Genomic DNA, 12,956 nt, shown 5'->3' on the forward strand with positions numbered 1-12,956 from the left:
TTCCGATAAGCCCCCCGCCCGCAGACCCCGACAACCAACGGCCAGGGTTGTCGGGAAGAGGCCCTTGTCCTCATCAACATGGGGACAAGGTGCTTTGGGGTGGGGGGGCCGCGCGGCCCCCCCTTCCCCAAGGCACCCCCCCATGTTGAGGGCACGCGGCCTGGTACAGCTCAGGAGGGGGGGCGCGCTCGCTCGCCCCCCTTTCCTGGCCGGCCGGGTAGCGTGCTCGGACAAGGGTCTGGTGTGGACTTTGGGGGAACCCCCACGCCGATTTTTTTCGGCGTTGGGGTTCCCCTTTAAGCCCATTCCAGGCGGCGGAGCCCGCGACGTCTCCTTCGCGGGCCCCGCCTACCTGTACACGCGCTCGAAATGGGTGGACTTTCCGAGCGGGAACAGTCCGCTCATTTCGAAAGTACAGCGGACAAGCCCACACACGGGCGGACTGTTCGCTCAAACACAGTTTCAGCGGACAGTTTTTCGGAATTTCCGAAAGACTTTGTCCGTCCAACTGTCCGCTGAAACTGTCCGCTGAAAGCCCACACACGAGCGGACTGTCCGCCCAAACACTGTTCAGCGGACAAGGTTGGGCGAACAGTCCGCCCGTGTGTACGCGGCCTTACACAAAAAAGAAACCTACAAGGGGTTGGACGAAATTCCCTTTAGCATGAATAGAAAATAATAAACATGCATAACAGAAGCAGGTTATACAGTAATCTAAAATGCTGTGAAAAGCAAAAGGAACAATGTAAAGGATTGTAAAGGTTAAATGACCTGCACTGCAATGTTCACTACAGGAAAAGTCTAATCCTGTGAAGAAGGTGTGACGAGAAGGGAGGATAACCCATATAGAGAGTTATCCTGAAGTGTCCAAGTCTTATTAAAAAAGACTAAGGAATCACCTGTCCAAAACATCTCCCCCACCCCTCAATTTTTTACAATGGGCCCTCAGAGAGGGTGAGGAGTCTGATAAGTGGACCTTAGATTTATGTCTTTAGATCCTCCTTAAAATAAATGTTATACTGATGAAAGCGGTGGGAATTTCCCAACTGCGGAGGGTCAATTGATGGAAAACACAGCCACATAGTCCGGGGTCATACTATTACAACTATAAGGGGTTTAATAGTATTGTATTGATATTGGTGGTGGTGTCGGCAGTTTCTCTATGTGGACGTGGGGAAGAATGTCCGGATGTCAGATGGTGGAGTCATCACTCAGACAAGTTTTGCAGATGGCTCCAGAATGGTGGCTTGGGATTGCCACCTGCTCAAGAGAACGTGGAAGGACTCCCGTTCGTCTTTGTCGCTGATAAAGTGTTTGGGCCGGGTGATCACCTGATGTGGCCGTTGCCCATGAGAACCTTCACCCCGGACCAGACGGTTTTAACTACCAGCTGGCCAGAGACAGAAGAGTGGTGGAGAACGCTTCCGGGATAATGACCAGCTGGTTCCGCATATTTCTTACACCCATACACATGGCGGAATATAAACGTAACTATATAATCATTTCATGCTGCATTCTCCACAACTATTTAAGGAGAAATTCAATGAACTATGTTGCCTTAGATGGGCCTGAGGCTGGACTTAACGAACAAACACTGATGGCACTTGAAGCTGGCCGTCCTGGCTTACCCCCCCCCCCAAAGAGCCCACGAGGTCCGTATAAAATACATGGAGTACTTTGCGGGTAGGGGGGCCATTGATATGCCAAAAAATGTTTAATACACATTTTAAAAATACATTTTTTTTAAACTGAAATAATATTTCCTTGGATTTACTGCTTGTGTTTCTTTTAGCTGTCTCCTAGGTTCTCCAATTGGCTTTTCTTTTTGGCAATTTTCTTCAATAGTGCAAATGTTATTTATTTGATACATGAGGTGGCAAGCTATTCTTCAGCAAACTATTGTTGTGGGTCTGTGGGTCTGTTGTTAATGAATGCAATGCATTACTGATCAAAATATACTTACTTTTCAGCACCATGAATTAATTTTGGTGAGTCACAAAAATGGCTTGATTGTGGCAAATTATAAAGCACTGTGGCAGTTATTTACTAAAGGAAAATCCACTTTGCACTCAAAGTGCACTGCAAAACTGCACATGAAACTGCACTTGAAACTGCACTTAAAGTGCACTTGTAGTGCAAAGTGGATTTGCCTTTAGTAAATAATCCCCATTTCAGTGTAAACACCAACTTAGTCCAAAAAAGGATATTGAGCATTTAAAGAAGAAGCCACACATTGTTGAGTAGAAAACCTTTTACATTGTGCACATTCACATGTGCGTTAGAAAATAGCTTTTGAACACACCAACATATTTTAGTAATAAATAAGTCTATTTTGGTTTTGACAGTACAAATAGCCTTTTTTGGGGTAAACAGGCATGTTTAAAACCATAAACCAATACATAACTCAGAAACGTATAAAGTTCAACTTTGACAAAGTTAAGGCAATATCAGACGTTAGTATGTCCAAACTGTGTTGATATTGCCTTCATCAGATGGGGTGATGTCACCCCTGTGAAAGCCAAATTTTTAAGATGCACACAAACTGAGAGTGAAAATGTGTATTTGCCTCCTGATCCCATGCCTAATGTCAACATGTGCTAGCTCCCATCATGGGGAATCAATGGACGTGTTTCGGGGGTGAAACCCCTTCCTCTCATATACTTTAGTTGCGAAGGAAGGGGTTGCACCCCCAAAACACGTACCTTGATATCCAGTGCTGGCAGATAGCACATGTTGACACGCTGTGTGCATCTTCAAAATTTGGCTTTCTATAAAAAAATTAAATGTGTGAAAAAAATCAAAATAGAAACAAACTAGAATGATTTTGGGGTATTTTGGATTCTGCCTAAAACATCAATGATGTATTTGAGTCTTTTTTCCACATCATTGATGTCTTCCTTGATCTTCTGTAAATCCCGATTGCACACTATGATCTCCCCGATGAGGAAGTGTGCACTTGCACTTGTGAAATGAGATTCTTCTTCCACCACATCCACATCACCTAAAATAAAAAAATCACACCATGTATTATAAATATGCAGGCATACATCTATTACCTGAAGCTGTGGTCTCAGACACTCACCTGTTGTGGTCACTATTTCGCCCAGGTTGTGGTGTTGTGAGTTCCCCTTCTTTAGGAGATTGTGAGTCCCTGGTGATCTCAGATATCCTAAGTTTTTTCTCCCCTATGTAAATAAAATAAAGGTATACTTAGTACACAAATATTTGATGCGAGAAATAGTAATATGAAACATTGCTTGGAAGTATTGTACAATTGTCTTTTTCGGCAGAGTTCCAAGCTGAAGACATAATTTTATTTCTCTTTATAAAGCTGGAATACTTACCTGTTTTGTACAATTTTCACACATGGAGACACCCCTAGTATCCACTGGAGCACCTGTGTGGGACACCCTAAACAGTTTGTTCTGGTGTCCCACACCAGTGCTCCTGCGTCCAGATGTGTAAACAGCTGCTGAGTGTCCTCTCCTTACACTGAATCAAGTTTGCATTTCAGTCTAGTTACAAACCCATCTAGACAACAAACTTCTTTTAATAGAAATAGGCCTGAACAAATGTAATTAACCTGCATCTGCCAAAAACATTGTATAAGTGGGCGAACGAACAATGTGTACTACGAACAATTACTGTGCCCACAAATCTGAAAGTTGCCATTTTAAACTGTACAACAGTAAAGAAAAGCACATGGAGCAGCATGCAAGTAATAATAATAATAGGAACACAGTTTTTGAAGAACTCTCTTGATCTTTCTGTACTGATCCTGCTCCCTCAATTGGAGGTCTGACCATTGTTTCCTCAGTTGATCCTTGAATCGTCGTACCCCAAATTTATTCTGCAGACTTTTCACAACTTTAGTCATGATCTTTGCCTTTCCGACATTTTAGATTTTGGATAAGGTCCATGCTTCCCGTCATAGTCGACTCTCTTCAAGATGTCCACCATCTCCACCATCTCTATAAAGGACATATTTGAGGCTTTAAATCTCCTCCGGGATCGGGACGTTCGTGGCTCTGGCCTTTCGTCGTTGCTGCTGTCTGCATGCACTTGCTCTTTCTCCGCCATCTGCTCTCCCACTGAGCCGAAAGAAAAGGGGCAGGGAATAGACTAGAAAGAACATCAGGGGCGGGCGGAGTTTCACGCATGCGGAGTGTATATAAAGCGTAACACGCGTGCATCGTACGTACGATCTGTGAGCAGAGGAAGAAATATTGGAAGCGCTGATCGTTAGAATGAAGGTACAATTTTAACTTGGTCCATCAGTGGCCTATACTGCTTCTAGATATTGGGACAAGATTAGGATAGTTTAGCCTTACATTAGGGTTTGTCTTGTGTTGTGTCTTGCAGAGAAAATGGGTGGCTTCAGTGATCACAACTTCCTCCCCCTACTCATAGACAAGTACAGGGAGCTGCCCTGTCTGTAGCAGGTGAAACATCTGCATTCTAATCATAAACAAAAGAGGCAGGTAGCGCTGGAGAAACTGCTGGGGTTGGTGAAGCCGCAGATCCCTAAGGTAACCATTCCCTATTTGAAGACACAAATTGGTGGGCTGAGGAGCACTTATAATAGGGAGCACAAGAAGGTCCAGGATTCCATGAGATCAGGAGCAGCAGCAGATGACATTTCTGTCCCCAGGCTGTGGTACTATGACAGACTGCGTTTTCTGTCAGACCAGACTGAAGTCAGGCAACCACTCTCAACCTTTCCTACCACTATTCCTTCCACGCTTAATTCCACCCCTGCTGAGGCTTCCGATGTCCAACCTGGGCCTTCCAGCCAGGAATAAGTGGAGGAGCCCAGCTTGAGCCAGGTATAGCATTGTTCTACATATTTCTTGGCGTAAAATTAATGATGTTAACTAGATGTTATTATTGATCCCTAATTGCTAATTTAATAAAGTGTTTTACATATCAATAGACAGTAGTGGCCAAAAATGTTTGGGACAAGAATGAAAAATGTGGGGCTCAGAATGATAGTCTTTTCTATTTTTTAGCATTCAATTTGCAATGGTCATGAGCTGAAAATTATGTGTGATTGATGAATAAAAAACTAAAACGATGTCCCTTTTTCATACACAGGAAAACCTCAGCCACGAGGAGGGCATGGAATGTGGCAGCCAGGAGGAGGCTGTGGATTGTGGCAGCCAGGAGGTGGCAGGGAAAAGTGACAGCCAGGAGGTGGCGGGGGTAAGTGGCAGCCAGGAGGTGGAGGGTAAGTGGTAGCCAGTAGGTGGCCTGGCCCAGTAGCCTGACCGAATCCCAGGTCCCTCCCCTCCGCCTTCCAACCAAAAGGCCCAGGTAGGGGAGTAACGTGGAGGAGTCAGCACTTGGGATGATTCGGGAAGCTAATGATGCCCTCAGAGCCACCCCCACTCTCCAAGAGGCCTTTGCTTGCATGGCTGCATGCAAAATGCAGGAAATGGAGGAGGGCCAACGCCTCATCTGTGAAGAAATTATGTATCAGACCCTAAATAAGGGGTTGAGGGGCCAATACACAATCAAAACCCACCTGTGTGAGTTGGACCATCCTCCTCCTCCTCCTCCTCCACCTCCTGCCACAATTCCAAAAACACTGCCTGGAAGGAAGAGTGGAAGGAAAACAAGAGTGTGATGGTCTGGGTTCAGTCTGGTCTGACAAAAGATGCAGGCTGTTGTATGACCTGGGGACAGATATGTCATCTGCTGCTGTTCCTGATCTCTTGTAGTCTGGGACCGGATTGTGCTCACTATTATATGGACTTCTCATGCTACCAAATTTGGCTGTAAAATAGTTGATGTGTGAGCTGGGGTACTGGTTCCTCTTTATTTGATTATGACCCATAATAAATGGCTATGTGTTTTACTTAAAAAAAGACAGTTTGTTTGTGAGTAGGCAGGTACATTTCCTAAATACAATGTCAAATTAACAAGGGACACCAACACAAACCAACCTCCTTGAGGTTAAAAAAAATACTATACTAACATAATAATGGTGTTGTGGTAACTTGACACACAAAACGAAAAACAATATTATGGAGAGCACAAGAAAAAAAAAAAAAACAAGGAGATCTTGATAAAAAAAAAAAAAAAATATATATATATATATATATATATATATATATATATATATATATATATATATATATATATATATATATATTATATATTCATGAGATCACAAGAAATAATAAAGAAATCAGGTTGTCAGAACTTTTTGTGAATATGAGCAGCAAAACAACTTCATTCTTCTAGCATTATAAAGAAGAAGAGAATGCACTGCAATAAAACATTTAAAAATTTGCAGAGTCACGAATGTGCTATCTCCATTACGAATGCTAGTTTTACCAGGCCGAGCGCTTTTGTCTTGTAATTGATTCAGAGTATGCGTGGAACTTTGTGCATGGGAATTGTGTACACACGATCGGAATTTACGAGAGCGAATTTTGTTGTCTGAAAATTTGAGATCCAGATCTCAAATTTTGTTTGTTCCGACGGAAAATGTCCGATGGAGCCTACACAGGGTCGGAATTTACGAACAACAAGCTCCCATCGAATATTTCCCCTCGGAAAATTCAAACCGTGTGTAAGTGGCATTACAGTATTTTCCTGCGTTAACTTTCCTGCGTTAACTTTCCTGCAACCCTAATTCTAATCTCTAATTTCTGCAACCTAACACTAACCTTGAAGTAACCCCAGCAATAACCCTCCCTCAATGTACCCAAACCCTTAAAGCTAAAACTCCCTTGAACTTTTATTGTAACCTTCACTCTTACCCCTTCCAAGGAACCCCAACGCTAACCCTTTTTGTAACCTAACTCTAACCATTTTTGAAACCTAACCTCAACAACCCTAACACTTAGCCACAATTCTAACACTAGCCTCCCTGAAATCCTACACACTAATTCTCAAACTTACCACCAAACTACATGCTTTCTGTGCTTAAAAGCAAACAATTAATTGATCTGACAGTCAAACCTGATTTAATGCAATGGGTTCCTGATCCTTGCACATAATGTTGAAAATGGTCAAATTGACTTAACTTTCTAGTGACAGCACTGATGCAGGGACATTTTTTTCTTTCAGCAACACCACCAAAGTAGGGGCATTTTTTTCCTTGCAGTGACACCACAAATGTAGGGGCATTTTCCTTTCAATGATATCACCAATGCAGGGGCATTTTTTCCCTCCGACAACACCACCAACGCAGGTGTAGGCTGGTGCAGTCTATTTTCTCCACTGCAGGTAGCGCTCGTCTGCAGCAGCAATGCAGATGGAGGAGAAAGTCAAGAGGAACATTGCTCATCTATGGTTTCCTTGGGCCACAGGGAGACAACTTTCCATTTAGATGCTGGCACACCATGTGTCTTAAACACTGTCCTTCCTAGAAGCCTCCCCGTTTGGGTGCATACCAAGCATTCCGCTCCTTAAAACAGTCACTATTGGCACCTCCGATCCACCACTCTACTGCCGTTTTGCACAACTTGTGAGTGCCCCCAGCCCGGCTTCCTTCCAGTGACACCACCAATACAGGGGTATTTTTTTCTTCTCCACTCTTAGCCCCATATTGTATTATGGCACAGTATTAAACTCTTCAATTTGCTGCAGTGAGCCCCATCCACTGGCAGTATTTGCATAATGCAACAATACACAACCTAACAACCCCATTCACTACTCCCCTCCAGTCGTAGCGCCATTTTCAAGTCCAATGATTTGCAACAAATCCTAGATATGACAATGTCATTATGTTAAGTTGCAAAATTAAACTACCTGTTTTCTATGCATTATAAAAAAAAAAAAAGTTGATAGTGGTTAAATCAAAACTGGTTGGTTGCGGTGGGTTCCTGACCCTTGCAGATAGAGTTGCAAATAATCTGGCTAGTAAGAGGACTGACAATGTTAATGGAATAAAGATCAAAAGGTTCTTTTTGTCCCCAGAAAATGTGGCAACCTTACTTGCACACTGCCCTATGCATTTTCCTTTCCACCTCTTTCCTTTCCCTTTTCCTACCCATTCCCTTCCCTCCCCCTGCCCTTTAATTCCACCAGCCCCCTGCCCCCCTTCCCCCCCTTCCCCATCATCAGCCCGTGACCCTAACCTTTCCCTTCATCCCTCCCTCCATTTCTTTTCCCTTTCCCCTCTCTCTCCCCCTTTCATTTTCCCTTCTACCTTCCTTTCCGCCTTTCTCCCCCTCCCCCCCTTTCCCCCATTTTTCCCCCCACCTCCCTCTTCCTTCTACTTCCCCCCTTCCTCTTGCCCTGTTCCTTCCTTCCTCCTCCTCCCTTCCCCTTCTCAGTTTTCTCTCAGCTCATTCTGTCTCCTCCCTGCCCTTTCTCCCTCTTCCCCCCTTTCTTCCCCTTTCCCCTCTTCCCCCTTCCTCCGCTCCTTCCCTCATTTCATCCTCCCAACTCCCCCCTCGCCACTTTTCCCCAACCACCTCCCCCTCTCTCCTTCCTTTCCAATTGTTCTATGGTTGAACATTCTCAACTCATACATTGTTGTTACTTAACCTCTTGATGTCCGCACTATAGCAGAATGACGGCCACAGCGCGGACCTGAATTTCCGGGAGGCTGTCATATGACATATGTCACATGCCCCTGTGCACACTCCCTGCGTGCGCCCTGCAGGGCGCACGTGGAGTGTGCTGTGACCACCGAGTCACTTAGACTCAGGTGATCACCAATCCGAGTAAGGGGCAGGTCCTAACCCTCTTACCATGTGATCAGCTTTCAGCCAATGACAGCTGATCACATGATGTGTACAAAAGCACCGGCTCATCTTCAAGGTACACCGGTCCCCAAGAGGCAGAGGCAATTATGCCTCATCTTTGCCCACTAGTACCCCCTGCCAGTGTCACCTGCCATTGCCACCTGCCAGTGCCTACAGTGTCCACCAGTGCCACCTATCAATGCTCATGAATGCCACCTATCAATGCCCACAAGTGCCCCCCATCAGGGCCGCCTCATCGGCGTATATCAACGAAGGAGAAAAATTACCTGTTTTAACATTTTATAACAAAATTTTAAATTGGTCTTTTTACTTTTTTTTTTAACAAAAAAATAAAAAATGCAGATGTGATCAAATACCACCAAAAGAAAGCTCTATTTGTGGGAAAAAAATGATAAAAATGTCATTTGGGTACAGGGTTGCATCAAAGTGCGACAGCGCTGAAAGCTGAAAATTGGTCTGGACAGGAGGGGGGTTTAATTGCTCAGTAAGCAAGTGGTTAATATAGACGTCCATCCATTTTTTGCACGTCCCCCATAGCCGCCGTGGAGGAACCCCGGTGGTACTCTTGACTCCGACTAGGCTCGGGTCCTGGGAACGTGATTCTGCTCTCTTCCCCCCCCCCCCTCTTTTCTACTCTATTATTGGTTGTTGAATTTTTTCATATATTGTGATATTTGGTGCTTACTGTCATAATCATTAATTACAGATATTCTCCTAATGAAGTGGTAGAACTCTGCTAAAACATGTTGAGAACAATGATATCCATTTGAACCCACCATATCCCAATCCTCCTCAACAGGGGACATGAGTGTTGGTGATATGCATTGATCGTTACCATGCACTTTTTATAATGTTTTTCAATAAGTATTTGGATATCCTGTTTTTATGGGTTTTTGTATCAATAAAGAATTGTATATCTTTTATCAAATTTTGAGAATCCCCTGTATAATTTGGTACCGAGATAGTCCTTAAAAATCTTCCCTTTATGGATGATCGGATGGGAACCAATCTCCCGGTCTCTTTCTGCCTTGCTGAAGAGACCGATATATAACTAGCCAGTAGGAACTGAGTGCAACATCCAGGGAAACATAAATGTTAGCATGGCAAGTATAGTCAATGTTTGAATTCAGAGACAATTCCAGCGTTAAACATTTCCTGGAGCAGATCTCCAAAACATGGACAGTCCCTGCTATCTATGGATCAGGGTCTAGACTCTAGAACAAGCAAAGGCTAAAATTTCCCTGGTGGAGTGGACTAGTATGTTCTTGAGGGTCTGACTACCGTTTATTCCTGATCACTCAGCTCTTATGCTGAAGATTTCCTGCCAAGGGCCAAGGAGAGGAAATGTGTAGAGTACTGATTATCCCGCCGGAGGATAGGGCTGTGGGCAGGGCAGGACTTAGGGTGGTGGGGGCCCCTGGGCTTGAGTCACTTTCGGGCCCTACCTTCTATACATTACCGTATTTATCGGCATATAACACGCGCCGGCGTATATAATATGCACCCCAAGTTTAGGAGGGAATTTTAAGGAAAAAAAACTTACATTTAGATGTCCGTCAATGCAGCCTTATCAGTGTCTATCTACAGCCTTGCCCATCCATCTGCAGCCTTGTCCAGTGTCATTGCAGCCTTGTCAGTGTAGCTTTGTCATTTGCAGCCTTGTCAGTGTAGCTTTGTCATTTGCAGCCTTGCCCCAGCTCTCGGGTCCTCTCGCAGTCCCAAGCGGAGCCGAGAGTAGCTGAGTGTACTCGGCTCGGCTCACAGTCACACCCAGTCCCTGTATTATGTCCCTCATAGGGCGGGGCTGGGCATGACTGTGAGTGGAGCCAAACCAAGTACACTCGGCTATGTATCTCGGCAGGGCCTGCGGGGCTCCCTATTGGGTGGGGCCCATGGGCTTGAGCCAAGTCAAGCCCAATGGTAAGTCCTGCCCTGCCTCCAGCACACCTAGCTCCTCCAAAATCACCCCTGCCCAGCCCCCACTTTTTATAAGCCTACTTCTCTTTTCTCACCCCTTCTTTCAAAAATACACTTTCTTTCTTCTCTCTCTCTCTTTCTCTAAATGAAATGATTTATTTTATTTTTTTTCAAAAATGTTTTTTTTTTCATGGGGTGGTCATAATATTTTGGCTGATCATGGGGTTGTCAGCTTTTGTCACCTCCCACTGTAGTTAGAAGCTTTGGTAACCATGGAAACAAAACAGACAAGAAAAGCCTGGCTGCCTTAACCACTTGCCTACAGGGCACTTTCAACCCCTTCCTGCCCAAGCCACTTTTCAGCTTTCAGCGCTGCCATACTTGCGCGGTCATGCTACACTGTACCCAAATGAAATGTTTATCATTTTTTTTCCCAAAAAATAGAGCTTTCTTTTGATGGTATTTTATTACAGCTGGGAGTTTTTTTTGCTAAACAAACAAAAAAAGATGCAAAAAACAAAACAAAATCATGTTTAATAGTTTGTTATAAAATTTTGCAAACAGGTCATTTTTGTCCTTCATTGATATGCGCTGATGAGGCGGCACTGGTGGGTATGGATAGGCGGCACTGGTGGGCACTGATAGGCACAGTTAAGGCAGCACAGATAAGGTGGCACTGATGGGGACAGATACAGCAGTACTGATGGGCACAGATAAGGAGGCACTGATGGGCACAGATAAGGTGGCACTGATGGGTGGCACTGATGGGTACCACTGATGGGTACCAATGAAGGATGGGACTGATGGGTACTGATAGGTGGTACTGATACGTGGCTCTGATAAGTGGCACTGATGGGCGGCACTGGTGGGCACTGGTAAATGACACTGATGGGCATTGATATGTGGCACTGAGGTGCAGCAGTGTTGTTGAGGCAGATTGTGGGCACTGATGGGTGGCACTGTGGGCACTGATGGGTGGCACTGGCACGGGGCAGGTAGGCACTGGTGAGCTCGCGCCAGCTCGCCATGAGAGGGACTAATGTCCCTCTCACGGCCGCCAGTGATCAGCCTTTTTTTTCAGCATGAGGAGGAAAAATAGCCCATTACCGTCTCTGTTGTCATCACATGATCAGCTGTCATTGGCTGACAGCTGGTCACGTAGTAAGGGGTCAAGATCGACCCCTTACTCCGATCTGTGATCCAGCGAGTCTCATAGACTCGCTGATCACAGAGAGCACCATGTGCGCCCCTCAGGGGGAGCGCAGGCCGCTCGTGCACGGGATGATGTCAATAGACGTCGTCCCGGCAAAGCAGGTCCGCGCTGTAGCTTTCATTCGGCTACAGCGCGGATCTCTAGTGGTTAATTTAATGAAATTTTCTGAAATGATCACTAAACTTAAACAGCTTTTTCACAAAAACTGTAAAAGATATCAAACTGAAAAGATATAGCAAGATAGCTGAATATTTTGTGAACGTTTTAAAGTTTGTTTGGCGTCTGTAGGTAAAAGTATGAAGGAGCTGAAACTTTTGGCAGCGGAAGAAGATTTTAAGTATTTTAAGCATGCTCTCATTGACTTCAATGTTAAAAAAAATGTTACAAAGCTTAATATTTTAAAAAGTATAAATAGTAGAAAAAAAGTTGAAGACATCCCATCATCAACTGAAAGAGCTGAACATTTTAAAAGTTGAATGGCTTTAATAGCTGAAAGTATGCAAAAGTTACGCAGAGCCAAAAAACGTACGGAATAATAATAAAAAGATGACGATTAATAAATAAAAAAATGAATAACAATAGTGGGACTGCTAAAGCATTCCCACTAATAACAGTAAGTGGTCTTGCTATGCAAGAACACTTAATAATAAAAGGCAGAGCCAGGCTGCCGGTGACAAGTACAAGAGGCTTGAAAGAGAACCTTATCATTGCCTACGGCCACACCACCCTGAATGAGCCCGCTCTTGTCTAATCTCGGAAGCTAAGCAGGGTCGGGCCTGGTTAGTACTTGAATGGGAGACCGCCTGGGAAAACCAGGTGCTGTAGGCTTTTGCTTTTGCTTTTCTTCCAGCAAGGGTCACTCTCCTCTATGCCTCTTTTTACATTCATTTTACCCAAAGCGCTCTGAAAGCCCTCCGGCACACCTAGCTCCTCCAAAATCACCCCTGCCCAGCCCCCACTTTTTATAAGCCCACTTCCCTTTTCTCACCCCTTCTTTCAAAAATGCACTTTCTTTCTTCTCTCTCTCTTTCTCTAAATTAAATTATTATTTTTTTGTTTTTCAAAAAAGATTTTTTTTTTCATGGGGTGGTCATAATATTTTG

General features: G+C 44.4%; 1 pseudogene; it reads left to right on the forward strand.

Moving 5' to 3' along the window:
* The first annotated feature begins 12,562 nt into the window (after positions 1-12,562).
* Positions 12,563-12,681, forward strand: LOC143990914 (5S ribosomal RNA; annotated as a pseudogene).
* Positions 12,682-12,956: the final 275 nt, after the last annotated feature.

The sequence above is a fragment of the Lithobates pipiens genome, unplaced genomic scaffold, assembly GCF_037356315.1.
Source record: "Lithobates pipiens isolate NorthernLeopardFrog02 unplaced genomic scaffold, aLitPip1_a1.2 Scaffold_18, whole genome shotgun sequence".
NCBI lineage: Eukaryota > Metazoa > Chordata > Amphibia > Anura > Ranidae > Lithobates > Lithobates pipiens.